This window comes from Biomphalaria glabrata, chromosome 8 (assembly GCF_947242115.1).
Source record: "Biomphalaria glabrata chromosome 8, xgBioGlab47.1, whole genome shotgun sequence".
In the NCBI taxonomy this organism is placed as follows: Eukaryota; Metazoa; Mollusca; class Gastropoda; family Planorbidae; genus Biomphalaria; species Biomphalaria glabrata.
The window spans coordinates 17,077,872-17,097,298 of NC_074718.1; the positions used below are offsets into that span (position 1 = coordinate 17,077,872).

At 35.7% G+C, this 19,427-nt stretch overlaps 1 protein-coding gene across 8 annotated transcripts in view; it reads right to left on the reverse strand.

Moving 5' to 3' along the window:
• The window catches only part of LOC106071263 (uncharacterized), a 261,624-nt gene that overhangs the window by 18,104 nt on the left and 224,093 nt on the right, over positions 1 to 19,427 (reverse strand). For 3 of the 8 annotated variants that reach the window (XM_056037832.1, XM_056037831.1, XM_056037825.1), the window contains exon 1: positions 2,575 to 2,677. The exons of the other annotated variants lie outside the window; for them this stretch is intronic. The gene's annotated coding sequence lies outside the window, so the exon portion shown is untranslated. Of the gene's footprint in view, positions 1 to 2,574; positions 2,678 to 19,427 lie in introns of those variants that run through there. 8 annotated transcript variants of the gene reach the window in all.

A 19,427-nucleotide genomic window follows, 5' to 3' on the forward strand; every position in this document is an offset into this window, starting at 1 on the left:
GTGTTCAAGCTGTCCTTAACATACAAAAAATATTTGAACTGACAAAAAAATATTGAATAACATGTTTTGTAAATAAAACTAAATGAAAAAAATGTGTTGCACTAGAATGATTCTACTTCAGATGAAATGAAATAAAACTTTTATTTTCACCAAAAGTAACTCTGTATTAAAACACATATTTACACTTTGACCTCCTGGAGTCATGTGACTAACAATAGTGGCGCTAATCTTGCATCAACTACACTGCATACGTAATAACCAATCGCTTATTTTCACCGTAGCTATAGTAACGCACGCACACATTCAATAACAGACCCCAATTACAGAAAGTCTAAATCAATAGAGCCTCTTGCGCCATGGTTTCTTTGCCCAGTGTCTCAGATTCAAGTTTTGGAAAACAGTCGATTGTGATGAAATTTTCTTGGTAACAAGTCAGAAAGACCTAGTCCTTCCGTAGTACCATGTTAAAATTTATTGTTAGCAGTAGTTTGTCATAATTATATTACACGCTCCTGATAGCCAGACATATCCAGTATATAGATATCTAAACAGATTTCATCACGGCTAATGTGGGGTCCTTCAGTACTGATCAATCCTTAAAACTTCTAAAGGTGTTTAATGCGTATTTTAAAAATGTTAGAAAAATCTTGTAAATGTTTTGGATAATTCTTCTGACTTGAAAATTATCTAATTTTTTGTCCAAATCACCCACAGGACAATGCGAGGGGGGTGACAGCGGGCATGGTATAAACCCGGGACAATCGCGATGAATGAACGACAGTCCAGCAAACAAGCCGTTCACCAGGTAGCCATTTATTTGATAATTGTCTGGTTAGTAGGCATACTGTGAAGATTCTAAAGTTGAGCTGGTTCGGTCATATTATATTGCACGATTCACTATCAAAAGTCGCCTTTTATGGTAAATTGCAGGAAGCACAAATAAAGAGTCGTCTAAAGAAAAGTTGGCTGGACGATTTAAAAGAATTGAATCTCTTGATATTCCGGTAAGAAAAGCTGCTAATAAGTAAAGCAAATTGTCTTAGTCTCTCCCCCCTCTGAAGTAGGCCATTGGGACACAAACTATGTGTACTGTATTATTATTATTCTGTTAGAAATGAACGAGTAGTCATTCTCTGGCACTGCCAGGGTCGAGTTTCGCTAAAGAGAAACAAAATTCATCGTAGTCCCTTTAACAGTTTCCACTGAGGAATTTTCTGGTGATGTGGCAGGTCTGCAGCAGTACCGCCCTCTGACAGGCAACGAAGATGTTCCTAGGAATGTTAAGGGCCTTGAAGGTGTCTGTGAGGTCAGTTGTTATTATCCCCTCGGTTGATATAACAATGGGGTATATTGTTATTTTGGACAATTTCCATAGACGCTTAATCTCCAAGCCTAGGTTCCCATATTTTCTTTGTTTTTCTATCTCAGTTTTTCTCAAATTATGAGACAGTGGTACGGCGATATCGATAATGGTAGCGGTTTTTTCTTTTTTATCGATGAACAGCAGATCCGGGCGATTGAAATCTACTGTTTTGTCGGTCAGAATAGGCCTGTCCCAGTAAAGCAGATGTTCAGTAGACTCGAGAACCTCTTGCGGAGAGTATTTATAATAAGGGGGAGTGTCCTTACCGATCAATTTGTACGTCAAAGCCAGGTGTTGGTGTATTAACTTTTGCAACTTGGTTATGGCGACCTAGGTAGGCTGATTCTGATAGGGCTGGACATCCTGCCATAATGTGTTCAATCGACTCGCCCACATTTCAACATTTTCGGCATTTGTCGACAACATTGAGTTTCAGGATATGCTTCTCGTAATTTTTTGTCCTGATTACTCTGTCCTGTATTGCTGTAACAAAGCCTTCTGTTTCAGGGTAGAGATGACCTGCTTTGAGCCATGTTAAGGAAGCAGCCTTGTCGATGTTGTCCCCATATAATGAAGCCGAAAATTTTCCGTGGAGTGTTTTTTCTTCCCATTGGCGAATTATTATTATTATTATTATTATTATAGCTGTTAAATAGCACACTTTTCATGATTATGCTTTACATCATGCTCAGAGCGCAACGGTCCAATCTCATTTTTGGTCCAGTTGGGAAAGGGGTATCTGGGGGACAATTTTCCGTGCTGCCTTATGCTCTCTCTAAACACAAATCTGCTCAAGTTAGGTGTCGAACCTCGATTCCCCTTCATAGGTAACAAAGCCACACCAAGTTCAAGCGTACTTAGCCTCTCGACCACTTTTTCCACAATAAACTATGATCAGAAAGACGTTTCTTTCCATTAATCCAGAAAAACCAATAACGTCCATAACAACACAATACACACAAAGACTGAGCAACATTTACACAGTAGCACAAAACAGTGTACAACGCACGTAGTGAAACTAAAGTCTAAGAAATACTTTCACCACTAGGTTGCCATTCTTTACATATTACATCAACTTACTTACACACAAATACACATGACATATATCTTATCCATTAAAAGTTACAACAAGTTCAATAAATACTTCACATAAACAAAACAAACAAAAATACATGGATAAAACTCTAAACATAAAACTTATGGACACTTACTTTAAATTCTAAGATTTACAAAGAAAGAGCTTGAACTAGTTCTACAATACAGCTCTATTGTCCTTATATAATGTCAACTAGAACAATAAATAAATAAATCTTGTTTGTTATCGGTGTTGAAGTGACAACTTCCTGATGACTCATTTATGTGTACACGTTATCGGCAATTCTTGAAATTAATGTAAACCACGATTGTAAAATTGTGGAGCCCGCTTCTCTGTCAAAGCTCAAACTATTTAGCAAGAAAATGAGGCAATTGCTTTTAACTCTGAATACACCAGGAGGCTGGGTCAATACTTAACGCCTTTAGAGAAGCATTGAGGGTGTCCTTTAAAGCGTTTTCTTTGTCCGCTTTGCGATCGCTTTCCTTCCCTTAATTAATTGGCAATGCAAGAATCGTTTAGGGATGCTGGAGTCGTTCATTCTATGACGTTTCCTGCCCATTGTAATTGGGACTACATCAGGATTGTGTGAATGCTTTGCAGACTCGCTCTTCTAAGGACTTTAATATCTGCTATTTTTTTCTTGCCATTTGACATTTAGTTTTTTTCTTAACATGTCACGTGGAAGCGGTTCAGTTTCTTTGCATGTTTTTGTACAATGTCCACGTTTCTGAGGCCTACTGCAATATATTATACCTAGCTTTTCCTCGTACACACAAACACACACACACAGACCAAAAATAAAATAAAGTAATAAACACGCAAGCACCAAATAAATAAATAAATAAATAAATAAATATATATATATATATATATATATATATATATATATATATATATATAGTGCAATTAAATTCCCTTAGAGTGGCTGGAAAAGGAGTTTCAAGTTCAACCTATATATTTTTGTTAAGACGCTGAGCACCATTAATTAAGTAAACATGTACAGTCAACGAATTTAATGAGATGTACTGGTTACTGTCCAACTCTTCACCAAACAAAGGAATGCAGCAATGCGTACATTGAACTGTTTTTGCATTTGTTGTTAAATTCCACTAATTATAATAATGTATAGTAAATAGCAGCTTTGATATTTAGCCAATTTTATTCTTATTAGAATTGCAGAATATTAAGCTGTAGACACATCAGAAAATATATCGGAATCGGAATGTAGAAAAAGAAAAAAAATGGCACCGATTTTATTGCTTTACTACACATTCTTAATATATGTATTACCAACTTTCTTTTGACTTCATTAAATATATATGGTATGAAGGGAGAGTAACATTTTATGGATTACGGACACGACATGGTCTAAAGTGTGCCGATGTGCCATAAACTCAAACTCAATAAACTCCTTTAAACTACTTTTTAAAAAAATCTTCAGTCCCGTCACTCTAGAAATTCCCGATTCTTTTTCTACGAGCCTGCCTATTGTATCACTAGACTTTACAACTTGGTCAGTGGTGTATCAAAATCAACCACAAGGCGATGTCACAGCCTCTGGGGCTCCCCTATGTTAACTATGCGTGCATTTGATATTACGTTGTTTACTTTAGTAGTGGAGCCCAGCCAATGATAGAAATGTGTAATCTCTCTTGACTACTTTCTTGGAAATAGGTACTGTAGTTTGCTTTAGATTTTATATCTAAAATGGGAAGTTTTATCGTCAAAATCATCTGTTTGGGTGGGGGTTTCAAACTAAAAACCTCTAGAGTTGTTGTTTTTTAGTCAAAACCCTATTTATCTCCGTCATAGAATTTGACGACTGTAGTTTCCTTTAGAATAATATTGAAGAAAGAGGTTTTAAACATCAAAACGCTATTTAGAGGGATTTATTAAAATTGAAGAGGGGGTTTACCGTAAATTTTGCAAGGGGTTTTCAAATCAAAATCTTCCTTAGCTGTACTCTTGAAATTTGGTGATTGTCGTGTGCATTTTGTTTATACAGCAGAGGAATATTTAACTGCTAAACCTCCTGGTAGGGGCTTTAAACTCAAAAAAATCAGTCACTTAATTCCACCCCCCTCGCGTGGGGGATTTTATTGGGAGGGGGTTAAGCCCCCCCTTCCCATAACTACCCCTATGAGAGGATTTGTCACGTCCTGTATCTAGATTAAAAAGAGTTACGTGGTGAGATTAATCATTTGGAAATTCCCGAATTTTATAGAAGTAAAAAACAAAGCTATAACTACATGATTTACAAAAAGGGTCAACTGTGACAAGGTTAAAAACATTCTGTGTGTATGTGTTGTGGTAGGAACTTCCCCCCTCCACTAGCATTGCATGATTTGTATGAGAGGGAAAAGATTTTTGAAAAAGGGCACGAAAATTGTCGACTTCATTTGTAAATGAATCATAACATCTTAACATAAACAATACACATTTTTATACTACAAGTTTCAATTGCATTTTCGGTCTAAATTACGCTCAAAAATTTTGGTAGAAATTAACTTATAACCTCACATGTGTAGACTAATGTAAATAGTCTTCTTTTAGACTTTGGGATCTATAGGACAGATAATGTTTCTGTGACCAACGGTTTACGAGGGTGTCACGTCGCCGGCACAAAGACCGACCATCTTTACTTCTTTCTTCACTAACAAGATTTTTCTCAACTTTCTATTTTTATTTTCACAATTTTTGTGTGACGAGAAATTTAAAATTTGTGCCAAAATATCATACTTAACCAAAGATGATCAAACAACATTCACAGCCATCACAAACGTACTTGAGATCTGTTTTATTCTTTACTAGTCTTGCCACTTTCTTTTGACTTGGATGAATAGTGAGCTCTGATTAAAAGAAAATACTTTTTATATTAATTTTAAATTACTTAAAGATTAATTTTCCTTTTTGTTATCCAACAAAATAATTTATTACGAGTAATGCATCTGATATTTGTTTATTTTTAATTGACGCCTGTCTTGTGGAAGTTTAACAATTAGTTGTGTAGAAAAAACTTTCTAACAGACAGAAAAATTGATATAATTTTGTAAAAATAAAAAAAATAATTTATTTTTTTTAAATGCTTACATTACGTGTATTTGTATCAATTAGTTTAGATCAGTAAAGTGATTGAAACAAATAGATCTAGAATAACAATAAAATATCTGTGCAGTTAGCAATATTTTTATTAATTGTTAGTCTTTAGCTCAATATCACGCTTTTAGCTTTCTCAATGCGCTATGATAGTATCACTTGTCTAGACCAGAGATCGGCAAACTTTTCAGTCGGAAGAGCCAAAAATTACAATTTACTAAATTTCAAAGTTTTTAAAGAGCCACACAAATGTTCTTGCCAACTATAAATAGTACTCGCATAAATAAAGTTTTTTGATGAATAAAAAAGAATTTATTTATTCACAAGGGAAAAAAATCTACTTATTTATATATGACTAGTATTTGTTCACAACAAATTAGATGATATATATATATATATATATATGTATATATATATATATATATAATATATGGAATTATTAGATAATTACTTATTAAGAGTGTAAATAAATTAAAAGAATTAAACATTTACATACAACACTAACTTGTACTTCAACAGCAAAACAATTGAGCAAACAAATTCAAAGGGAGCGATGGCTTTGGTTTTAGAAATTTTGATACATTTGGCTCAAACCTTGTTTTTAGTTTCAAACACGACTCAAGATTTTCAATTGTTAGTTGGCTATTCTTGCAAGATAACGCTTGCTCGCATGAATATGTCGATCCGAATATAGTTAGTACTCCAATTGCCAACCTTTTCACTTCACTGTAGCAGTCTGGAAGACAATTCCATGCGTCGAATATAAGTGCCTCACCTCGCGGCATTTCTTTGAAAGCTGTCCACTTTTGTTGAGTTACGTACATACCTTTTTGGACCTCGAACTCTTCCAACTTGTTTTTCAAATCTGTAAAATATCCACTCCAGAAAGCTTTATTTTTATGTCCAGTATCAATTCCAAATGACTCAATATGGATTTCGTTACTATTTGTGTTGAGTATTGTTGTAACTCTCTAAGGCAGGCACTCAACGAAAGACAGGTTGACAAGTGTAAACGATGTATTTTTTTAGTCTAACTAGTATAAGCATCAACAAATAGTAATAGTTACTTGTTAGACTTGAACGTCTGCTATAAAGTCACAGGGAGTAATATGTCTTAATGTCTAAGTCCTACTTCATACCAGAACACAGAACAGACGACCGACACACTTCCCAGTGTCGCTCCAGGTCTCCCACACAGTTTTCTAGTATCACACAGACAGGACAGCACTCAGCACCAGACTGTTGAAACTCCCATGCCTTCTAGCCGGCTCACAACAGTACTTCTTCCTGTCTCTATATGTCTTTCACTAGTCGTGTTCGGTAGTGCTCAGATGCGCACCATTAGTGTAGCGCGGGAGCGGGGTTACAACAGTATATTTACTATGAATGCTAGAATTGTTTTGATGGTTTTGAAGTGCTCAAATCTCTCAGCTAATTCACCTTTAATTTTTTTAAATTACTGTGATGAAGTAATTTCTGTCAACAGTTGCACTGGTTTTATCGCTATATTGCTTTAGAAAGTGAAAATGAAGTCATTTATCACTCTGATGAAGTAAAGTTCCCCTTTCAGACCTTGCGATTTTTAGGGCAGATGATGTAGAGGTAATTTCTTTCTGTGAACCACGGTTAACGAAAATGTCAGCACAACGACCAACCACATTTACTTTCCCCAACTAAAGTCAGGTAATTATTTTTAAAGCTGGGTGGATTTAGAAGCGCTAAAAAATACCCAGAGATTAAAAATCCCAGTCTTCACCACGATTCTAACTCGGGACCCCGGTTCGGAATCCAAGCTCTTTACTGCTCAGCCACAGCTCTTATCTTCTACCAAAACATCGGCTGGGTTTTCTTTTTCTTGTAGCTTTAGATTCATCCCATTTACTTTTCCTGATATAACCATCATAAAGTAATATTTTAGCAACCATTTGTCGTTCTCTAATTCAGGGTTAATAATACCATCCTCATTTGGGAATGTATTTATTTCATTCAAGCACAAAGCTGGAAGTTTCAACACCATAACTGTAGAAAGCCATCAGACTTAATTGGGAAGAAGGTCGGAATATTGAGTCTCCATTTTGTTTCCGAATTCTTTAAACTGACGATGGTAGAGTGCTATTGACCAGCACTTCTTGCTGGAGTAGGCAGTGAAACGTAAGAAATACGTGGAGACTCGCAGATTCTCTTTTATTTGTTGTCATACTTCTGGCTCCATCAGTTGCTATTGAAACGAGTTTATTTTAATTGATCTTATTGTCTTTAAGGCATATTTGCACGGCATTCGCTAAATCTTCTCCCTAGTTTGTTACGAGAGAGCTAGCAATCCTTGGGACAACATATACCTGACAGAAAGCCAACTTGTGTCGTGTCTTTTATGTCTCCAGACGTATCTATATCATTGAAAAGGCAGAAAGTTGAGTTCTTCCACCTGCAAATATGTTAGATTTCAAAACATGAGTAGGGGTGTGCGGTGAAAGAGTAGAAGTAGATAAGAGATTGAATCGATGTCTAATTTTAGTAAATCGATTCAATTTTTTCGATAAAACAAATAATATCTGAGTATGGAACTAAAGAGCCGCAGCTTAGCATCCAAAGAGCCGCATGTGGCTCGTGAGTCTCAGGTTGCCGACCCCTGGCTAGTGATCGAACACTAGCGAGGGTGCACGATTCATCATAAAAGGTGCACGTTGCCGCCGCGCCTTCGCTTTCAAGACCAGCTTAGGCACCAATTTGCCATAGCTGACATAGAAGAAAGCACCTACTTCAATAGAAAGTGATTTTTTTTTAATCACATTAGACAATTATTTTTTTTTTACAAAGTATGTTCTAAATGTGAGTTAAATAAGAGATTTACTGAAAGAGTCAATACATTTTTGAGAGTGTCATTTATTAACTTTGTTTATAATGGGTGATATAATTTAAGTCTGCGAGTGAGTCGGTCTATATAAAATAACAATAATAAGTCAAAAAGCCTTCACTCGTTACCTACTTTCTTTTCTGCAACCGCGAATGTTGGCCATTGCCTTGGCTATCCTGTTGTTTATGTCTTTATCCAGTAGAATGTTGTTGGATATGATGGAGCCAAGGTAACAAAAGTGATCAACAATTTCTAGTGGTTTGCAATTAATGCTTACTTGAGGTGCAGTGTTTATGTTTTGGACAAGCATCTTAGTCTTGCTTTGACTGATGTTTAAGCCGAACTTCTGGCAAGCAACAGATAGTTTGTCAACCAGGGACTGTAGCTGAATATCAGAATCAGCCACAATAGCTGCATCATCAGTATACAGGAGTTCCCTGATGAGTAGCTTCTTAACCTTGGTTAGCCTTGATACATTAAATAGTTTTCCAGAGGATCTTGCTTGGAGAAACACGCCTTCGTTTAAGTTGTTATACACATAATGCAGTAGAAAGGAGAAGAATATATGCCAAACAAAGTAGGTGCGAGCATACATCCCTGCTTGACACCACTGCAAACCTCAAAAGGTGCTGGTTGGGCTCCATTGAATTTGACAGTACATTTAGTTTCCTCGTGAAAGCACTCAATGAACTCCTCAGGAGTTTGAAAAGGCCACTTCTGCTGACCATGTCAAAGGCTTTAGTCAGATCAATACAAACGATGTAAAGGGGTCTGTCTCTCTCTCTGAATTTCTCCTGCAGTAGTCGTAGAGAAGATATCATGTCTATAGTGGATCTACCACACATGAATCCACACTGAGACTCTGGGTAGACTCTAGAAGCTATCACTTGCAGCCTGGATAGTGCCACTCTAGCAAAAATTTTGCCCACTATACTGAGGAGAGAGATACCCCTATAATTGTTGCAGTCACTCCGATCCCCTTTGTTCTTGAATATTGTGACTATAGTTGTGTCACGCATGTCCTGTGGGACATGACCTGTTTCCCAACAGCGGCAGAGGAGAATATAGAGTTCAGGGAGCAGGAGCGATTCGTTGACTTCAACTACTTCCACTGGGATACCATCACTCAACTATTTTTCATGCAATTAATTGCTTTTTTGAGTTCACTAAGGCTCGGAAGCTTATCTAGGCATTTTAGTACTGGAAGATCTGGTAGAGAAGCCAGGGCAACATCGTCTACGTTATTCTGTGTGGCATAAACTTCGAGGTAGTTTTCTGTCCATCATTCTAGCTGCTTGGTTTGATCTGTACTTTTTTCTCCTCATTTGGATAGAAGGGTGGCAGGCTTAGACACTGTTGGACCCAGGGCCGCTTTAATGCCATCAAACAGAGCTTTGCTATTTTTTGAGTAGAGACTGTCTTGGATTCTGTTGCAGGTATCCCTCCAAACGTTGTTTGCAAATTGTCACCCCCACCCCCAGATCAGTATTTTGAATGAATCGCCCCTCTAATACATTTTTTGGCCTTTTTATAGTTATTGGTAAAACCACAATTACTATTCGCAACTCTTTACATATTTTTTGTTAGTCAAGGATCTATATCTAAAGAGGCACATTTTTAGAAAAACCAATCTCTATAAACCGTTATGTAAACCCCCACAAAAAAAAAAAAGAAATATTTTGACACATTGACAATTTTTTCAGGACTTTAAATATTTGTTTTGCAACAACTAACTATTTGTTTATCTGGATATAGTCGTTTTAAAATTGTCTTACACACATTTTCATAAAACTGTAAAAACACATTAGATAATCACAAGTATGTAACTCATGTGACACATTTACTCAGATAATTATCTACACTCAAAGGAAAAGTACTAGAACTGTGAAGAGATATGCATAAATAACAAAATGGAATGAAAGAAAGTTATGCAATAAAAAAAATAAAGTGCTTATTAACAAGGTATTATTATTTTGTATTTTAAACATAAAAATTTCGGCTATCTAATATTTAGTTGGTAGAAATCTAGAATAAAAATAATTGTTGGTAATTATAATCACTGTGGTTTCTATCTTGAAAATGGCTAAGTTGTCCTAGGCTTCAGTTAAATAATAAAAGGCTTGCATTTTCATATTTTATCGTCTACAGCAAATGGAAAATTTAGCATTTACGATCAAGTGGTCAAAAAAATTGTATATTGTAGATTTAGATTGCGACTTTTAGGGAAAATCCCGAAAATAAAATACAAAGTTTTGATAAAATTTTTCGTGTTTTTATTTATATATTTATTTATTTTGCATTGGTCAAGTTGCAAATCTGTCAAAACCGGTTCTTAGTGGATAGGCGTTAATAGGAACATGTGTACAGTTTCATGCAATTCCATACGGAAGTTTAAGAGATGTATTAATCAATCAGTCAGACAGTTAGTTTAACCTAGAAATATATAGTAGATTAGTAAATATCAAGAAAGGTAAAAACAAATTGTACAGAAACAGCTTTTTCTCTTATAAAAATTTGCAAGCCTCTGCACCTGCACTAAGGAAGTTGGAGATTGATGGGAGATTGCAATTACTGCTCCTCCTTTGGATCCACCATTGAGATATAGATTGAGTCAGACAAGATGGTGGTATTAGGCACTTTCTTCACAATATTTTGGTGTAGAAAATGTCTATATTCAGACACTCCTAACAGTGTTTGGTGTAAGTTTAATGTTTTTACAACCACACATGTAGTTTTTAATGAAATTGAGGCCAGCCACACGATCTTGAGATTATTTTATAGTACAAATGATAGTCCAGTATTCAGTGTTGATAAAGTCAATGTTGTAGATACAATCATTGAGTATGACAAGAGTAAGTTGCTATGTGTGACATGTGACAAACATTATGGAAATTAACTGAGTGACATTTGGAAACATTATTTAATAGTCTGGAAGAAAGTCAGAAACACTTTTCTCAATTCTAGAGATGAACACAAACTAAACTTTATAGTGTCACATCCTCACAGATGTTGTAAACACATAAGTGTTGGTCGATGGAAGGTTAAAATACCTGTGGGTTGCAGTACTAGGTTTACTTATACAACTTGTACATGTCCAGGAAGTAGTGGAGCACATGTCCAGTGTGTGGGATATAATGATGGGATATTGTCTGATCTTGTTCACTGTGGAAGTTTTAAGTGTGTATTCAAATTACAGTGGAGTTGATCGTGTGTGGTGGTGAATATATAGTTTTTAACATTTTAAAACATAGTATTCAAACTTAGAAATACATATAGTAATTCCCATATCCAGTGTGTTGGATATAATAATAGGATATTGTCTTATCTTGTACAGTGGCATTTTAAAGTATGTATTAATTCATAGTGGAGTTGGTGGTGTCTGGTGGTGAATATATTTTTTTAAAACATTATAAACTTAGTATTAAAACTTAGAAATACATATAATTATTTCCAAGTCCTGTTTTTGGGATATAATAATGAGATATTGTCTGATTTTGTTCACAGTTGAGCACTAACAGTCGAAGTTTAAATTATGTATTAAATCAGAGTAGAGTTGGTCGTGTCTGGTGGTTAATATATTTTTTAAATAATTTAAACTTAGTATTCAAATTTACAAATTTATATGACTATTTTAACTTACGATTAAAATATTTATTAAACATCTATATAAACAGAGCCTTTAACATGTGTAAATATACTCATTTATACATTAATATATTGTAATGTTGTTGTATATTTGACAAATGCATTTTACAAATGTAACGTTATCTCTTACACAATAACCAACAAAAAAAGCACTAAGCAACTAATAGAAAATATTGTGTTTTTATTATTATAAAAGAAAAATAGTTTTAAACTTTAAAATAGACAAAAGTAAAGGAAATATTAATAATAAAATAAATTATAACAAACATAATTTAATAAAATAACAATAAAGTTCACATGGATTAAAAAACAGTATGCATTGTATCTACTTAAAATATATTGGTTTATAAATTAACATCATAAATAAACATTTACAAAGAAACAGTATTAAACAAGTTATTGTAAATTTGATAAACATGTGCTGGTTAATACATAGATACTGCTCCTGCATTCAGATTAAGACAGATGTTTAGAAACATTTTTTTTTATTTTGATGAGTATATCCTTAAGTACAGACGTTATCAAATTGGCTTTAAGTTGACAAGTCTGATAATATTTAAGTTGTATTGTGTATCCATGTGAGAAGACAGATCTTCAAATTGAATCCTCATTTCCGCTGTTATCATTGTTAGAATTGGAATTGAATTCCCTTATCATAATGCGATTTCCTGATCTGTATTTTATGTTAGTACGCAATTGGTTGTCATTCTTATTTTCTTCACTGTCGTTGGTTTAGGCGTAGGAATGGATAATATACAAGTTAATCCTTTTTATTTTACTGTAAATGGAAGCTGTTATCATCCCTACCGACCTTATAAGCGCACTAAAGCCTGTTTGAAGAGCATCTTATATAAAACAGACGTTACTTCAAAAAAGAAGATGCTGCTTCCTAGGTATTCGTTCACTCCTACTTATTTCCTGAGAATAACAGTAGCCTGACATAGTCAGTTATTTCTTTTCAGACAGTTTAAAATATCTTCTAGATTTCTTCAGGTTACCGCCACTAGATTACTGTGATAGGATAAACCTTGACACCACGTTAGCAATCATTATTACATAACATTGGCTATATTTGTTTTATTTTCTATTCTAACATATTATATATAACATAGTAATTATTTCATTATGTAGTGGAAATATATTACAAGAATATTGACAGATTATATATTTTTATTAGTAAAAAATTTTGATTTTTCATAGAACGGTACTGCTACATGACTGATTTATGAACATAAAAACTTTTATGGTTGATATTTCGCGAATGCGTTTCGTTTCATGGATTAAAACTAGAATTAGTAAATTAGTCTTGAATTTAAACTAGATTTAAGTCTGGTATACTAATATAGTATATTAGGTTTTGGCCCTGAATAGTAGATCAATAAGAAGAAGTATAACTAATATTGTATGGATAGGAGATCTACCGAGTCTGATCTAGACTAGCTATAAATTTTTTCTAGATCTAAATATAGACTCTATATAGAATAATCTAGATAATAGATGTAGGCCTATCTATTAGATCTAATAACTAATAAAATTTAATCATATAGATCTAAATCTAGACTAGCGACATTGTAGTCTAAAAACCGAATCTAGATTTCTAATCTAGGTTTAGTTTGATCTGAAATATAGTTCTAGATATAAGGTCTACTTATTTATGAAAATGTCAGAAAATGACAGAAAAATGATTATAAAATGACAAACGTTTACTGAGCCTAAACCACGTTTATTAAACAGTCAAAAAGAGAAACTTTAGTACAACATTTTTGGAGGTCGGAATGTATACAACCAATACTATAGAATGAATATTTTATTAAAGTTATCCACAAAAAAGCCTGCTCCAAACGTTGAGTACCGTCCTCAGTGTTCTTATACTTTTCTTTATGCATGTTTTCCTCTTGGTTTTATGTTGAAATTTATTTATTTTTATAGCTTTCCATTTAATTTAATTCTCTATAAACTACCTTATTTTCACTAGTTATATGTGTTCCTGGGTTCAGCTGTAATTGCAAAACATGAAATACTGCAGGTAAAACTAAATAAAATAAAAAAACACAGACAAAAAGTAAAACAATACAGGTTAGTTGACAAAAAAAGTTTAATAGTAGTAACGAAGGGAACCTGTCACAGTCTCAGTTGACATTGCCTGAGTTCTCGTCATGATAAAAGTTTAAAAGACACTTGGAATTCCTGATGTAGAAAATAGGAAGTAGAATGAATAAAGTTGACTTTGAGTTCAGTCAAGTCAGTCAAGTGGTATCCTTGGGACCGAGTAATCAAGTGGTATATTTTGGTCCGTGACGGACAGTAGCGACTTAGAAAAATCAAGCAGTATTTACAGTTAAGAAGTATCTTTTGGGCAGTTGATGCCAGTGTTCTTTTTGAGATATGTATTATTATTCTGGATTAATCTGTACAGTGTTACCCGCTGAGATGCGGACGTGATTTTAATCTACTCTGGAGAGTTTAACGTATTGGATATTTTTGATACCGCTGTTATGCGGATAGGATGGTTTATTTCTTGACTTGTAGCACTAACAAGAGGTGCATTATTATTATTACGATTGTCAAATAAACTTAATGTGTGTCTGCTGAAACGGACTTAAGTCAATTTGTGGTATATATGTTTGTCACGTGTCGAGAGTAATCCAGGAAGCACGAACCCAGCATTCCACTGCATTCGCATTCTTAAACATTACACCATTTAACATCATTTACAGAACCATCAAATGTAAGCTAACTCTCTATGTTCATAAAAAGTTTTTTATCTTTAAGCCGTCCCTAAAGTAGTTTACATTGATTAGCATTTCGCTATCATTTTCTAAAACTTGTCTAGTTTGTACTAGTCTCGTCATTGTCTCTATTTCCGAAACAAATTCCTAATCGTGCTATAACAATAATTAAGGGACGATAAGTGAATTTTAAAGAAGTAAAAAAATGTTTTTAGTTTATCTAAACTATAAAAGGGTTTTAAATTTGTTCTTCTATTATTTAAGAACTCTTCAAAAAGGGGGAATGTTTTACATATTTCTTAAAATGTCTAAAACAATTGTTATTAATATAAATCATATAGAATGATTGCGGATATTTCAAACACATTATATTACATATTGTGTTATTGTCTAATCTTTAAATAAATTTTGTGAACGCATTTATTTATCCTTAATAAAAAAAAAAGAAAAAAAATATAAATATATAAAAGTATATTAGTGATTTTATACGTTTCCACCAACATGCCAACCTCTTCGCTATAAACTTATACACACACGGATTAAAATAGTAATGTATTGTGTAAAGCTACTTTAACATGGCCTATTTTAAGAATTTCTAAACTTCCTCGTCCTCCTAACCAAAAAGAAAGCAAATAAACGTGTTTGAAAACCAGTTTTACCGGACAAAATTACTGAAGAGTAAAAATAGTAAAGAATGGATGAATCAACCTGTAAAACATTATTAACCTGACAACGTCATATTTTTATTTGGCTTTCGAAAAGGCGAAAAATTATTTTTAGTTGTGTGCGATCAGTCTGTTCGACTGTTTGTGAGGTTTAAATCATAAAAAAACAATTAAAAAAAAGTATTACAAATAATATATCATGATATTGTTACGAATCTCACTATCCAGGCTCTCTGCAAACTGCACCATACACCACCAACTTAAAGAACTTGACAAGTCAGGGCTCTAAAGTAACGTAACACTTTAAAAGTTGAATAAATAACAGCCAATACTGTACAATTGGCAACACGTACACTGTACACATATCTCTCCGATAAAACCGTACCACCGAATCAACTCTTGCACTGGCCTCTACGTCTCGTTCCGGGCTTGTACTGGGTTCAACAGTTCAGGACTGAATTCACACACTAGGCTCGTTGTGTCGGACTCGATCGCAGACCAAGATCAAGACGCCAGTCGTCTCAACTGTACTTGACAGTACTCCGCACTGAACCGTCATAATGCTCCGTACAGAACCACACCGCTGAACTGTGCTGTAGTCGACCGGACTGTAGTGGACCTTCTGTCGTGAACCTCCTTTCTGAACCTTGCTGTACTGAGCCCCTTTTCTCGACCGACTTGACTGCGACACCTCCGCTCTTATATAGGGTCCCTGCTGGCCTTCTCGAACCGGACAGAACGCCTCTCGACGTTTCTAGGTGGTCAGATGACTACAACTCTCGTGACGCTTCTGAGCTCTGTTCACGACGTCGATCTTTACCGAACCGGCCTTGTTGAAACTCTAGGCTGACCGTCGTAACTCGTCACGGTTGACCGCTCGTCTAGCGCTGGCCTGGGGCGATTTGCGTCGGTTGACTACACACACACCACTACCCTCATTTGTGCCACCACCAGGTTTATAACAATATATATATATATATATATATATATATATATATATATATATATATATATATATATATAAATATATATATATATATTGTTATGACTTTGCCATGCGCACCGCCATCCAAGATAGTGCAGAAGGAAGGTGCGCACTATCAGTGACCAGACAAGTTGGATGTTGACAAGTAGAGAGCCAATATGGAGATGCTGTGCTCAAGGCAGATGCCCCTTTGTGTTTGTCATGTCTCCATGTAAATAAACGTCTATGTCTCGTTGATTTGCCTCCCTTCAGTTATTACATTGGTCTCAGAAGTGGGATTATAGGCGACTCAACGAGAGGAGGTAGGATTCTAGCACAATGGCATCTTTGAAACAACTAGACCAACTTTTAGTTAAAGAGCTAAGGCAGGAACTTCGTTACAGACGCCTGAAGCTTGATGGTAGCAAGGAGGTGCTTACAGCTCGTCTCCGGCAAGCCCTAATTGATGAAGACGAAGATCCGGAGACCTACCTATTTGAAATTGAACCGGAGATTTATGAGCTAATTGGCAAGATAAATGAAGGTATTGATGCAATGTGGGAACAAATTAACAGTATGGGGAACAATGTAGATAAAATGGTGTCTCAAGTGAAAGAAGGTGTAGACTCGTTGGTAAAAGAGCAGTTGCCTGTAGACTCGTTGGTAAAGAAGTTGCGTGGTCAAGACTGTGGCTGCACAAACAGTGGTGACGGAGACGCTGGGAATTGGAGCGCCGTCTGTGTCTGTGTTGTGGGCAAGTCATGTGGTTGTGACTTTCAAGACGAGAAACGTGACAACGATTGCTGTGATGATCTCAACGAGATGTACCGAATCGAACGGAAAGAGACAAATGAAGAAACTGAAGACTGTTACGTGCCTGAAGCGTTTGTTCCTGTTGTACCTGTTACCAGTACCTTAACTGAAGTCTGATATGTACCTGAAGCGTATGTTCCTGTTGTACCTGTTACCAGTACCTCAATGAGCCTGACGGAGCAAGACAACGTTGGGTCTGCGTTCAAGCCTGTTGCTATGGACCTTAAAGACCTCTGACTATCTGTCGGTGCTCACGAGGGAAATTCGAAGCTTGACAACTGCATTCAGAAGCTTAGCATGAACTGTACGTGCGGCGCATCACACATAGAATTTAGATGCCAAGAAAACCACCAACAGGGCATATGTACTTCTACCATCATCATCGACATTGGCATAGATGAATGTCAATCAAACCACTATAAATCTGAGCTGTCAATAGGAAGACATTTTCCACTTGAACCTGAAGAGACCTATCTTCTGGACGTAAGACTGTTGTCTGAGGATGACTGCGGTGCATTGGACTTTGCTTGCAACGTGGCTGCAAGCGAACCTGCAGCTCCCTTGAGAGGCGTCTGTCGGGAAGGTCTGCTGAGACAGCGTGTCCGATCAACGGCTGTGCTGAAGAAAACAGTGCTCAACCCTATCTCTCTGTGTGGCAAACGGCTACGTCATTATCGCAACAACAGCCTGGTCAACTGGAGAAAGAGAAAGCGGCACTGGAAAAAAACAATGCGGATGGTCTCGTGGAGAACACGCTCCCTGCCTCCTGTGGTTCCCACTGATCGACCTCCACCTGAACTGTCAAACCTCAGCTGCAGTGTTTCTTTTCGGGACGAAAAGTGCTAAGACGGGGGAAATGTTATGACTTTGCCATGCGCACCGCCATCCAAGATAGTGCAGAAGGAAGGTGCGCACTATCGGTGACCAGACAAGTCGGATGTTGACATAAGAGACTAACGATTTCCGCCCAAGTAGAGAGCCAATATGGAGAAGCTGTGCTCTAGGCAGATGCCCCTTTGTGTTTGTCATGTCTTCATGTAAATAAACGTCTATGTCTCGTTGAGTTGCCTCCCTTCAGTTATTACAATATATATATATATATATATATATATATATATATATATATATATATATATATATATATGAAAATTAATAAACATCTGATGTTCAAATCGATTTACAAAATAAGTCTTCAGTAAAAAGAATGTTAACATAGGAGGCACAACAGAGATATGACTGTACTTGAATGTTTCAGTAAAATTCCAAAACTGTGGTCAAAAATGGATTTATGTTGTAGCTTTTCCATAAACATATAGGTTAAACTGGATTTAGTACGTAACTAACTTAATAAATAAGCAAAGAAATAAACTGGGTGTTGCCACTAGAGGAGACCTTCGCCTTGCTTTGGCAAATTTAAATCTTGACATTTCTAATATTGTCAGACTGCAGGAGGCACAAGGTTCCCATTGCTTAATTTCATTTTGTATTGAATTCAGCAATAATAATAATTATATAAAAAATAAAATTAAATTTACAATTAAACATAAAAACATAGGGCCTTAATATTCAATAATTAAAAATGGATTATTCTTAGGATTGGAAAGAAAGTCATGAGAATGAGATGTTTTTTTCCGCAGCTTTTGTAAGAGCTCTCTAACTGTATCTCTCAGATGACATCTGCTGCCAGGTGCTTTCCTCTTTGCAAGTCAGGGCGAAATGGTGCCTAAGTGGATCTTTTTAGTGCTATGAAGGAACAAATTAACGGGCGTAGCCGGTGAGTACTTCTAGTGCAGTGTTTCTCAAACTGTGTGCCGCGGCACACTAGTGTGCCGCCGAAAATTTGCAGGTGTGCCGCGGGAGTTTTTACTATTAAATTTTCATTTTACGTTGCGACGACATCCCCACTTGCAACGACCAGTAATAGAAGTGGATCGCTCCATTAAGACGGAAAGGGGTGTTAGCTATTCAGGTTATAGAATTGTCCACTATACATATATTATTATAATGACTAAAAGTTGGCCGCCTTAGCACACGCACAGCAGTTCTTGAATTGGTAACGATAATAATAAGCGATGTGTTTCATGTAAATTTGTTAGGTGTATGCTAATAATAACAAATTATCAATAAGCCTTATTCATTGTTATCCATGGAGAAATACGTTAGCAAGAATGAAACTGCGAAAGTGTTAAATGAAAAGCAAGG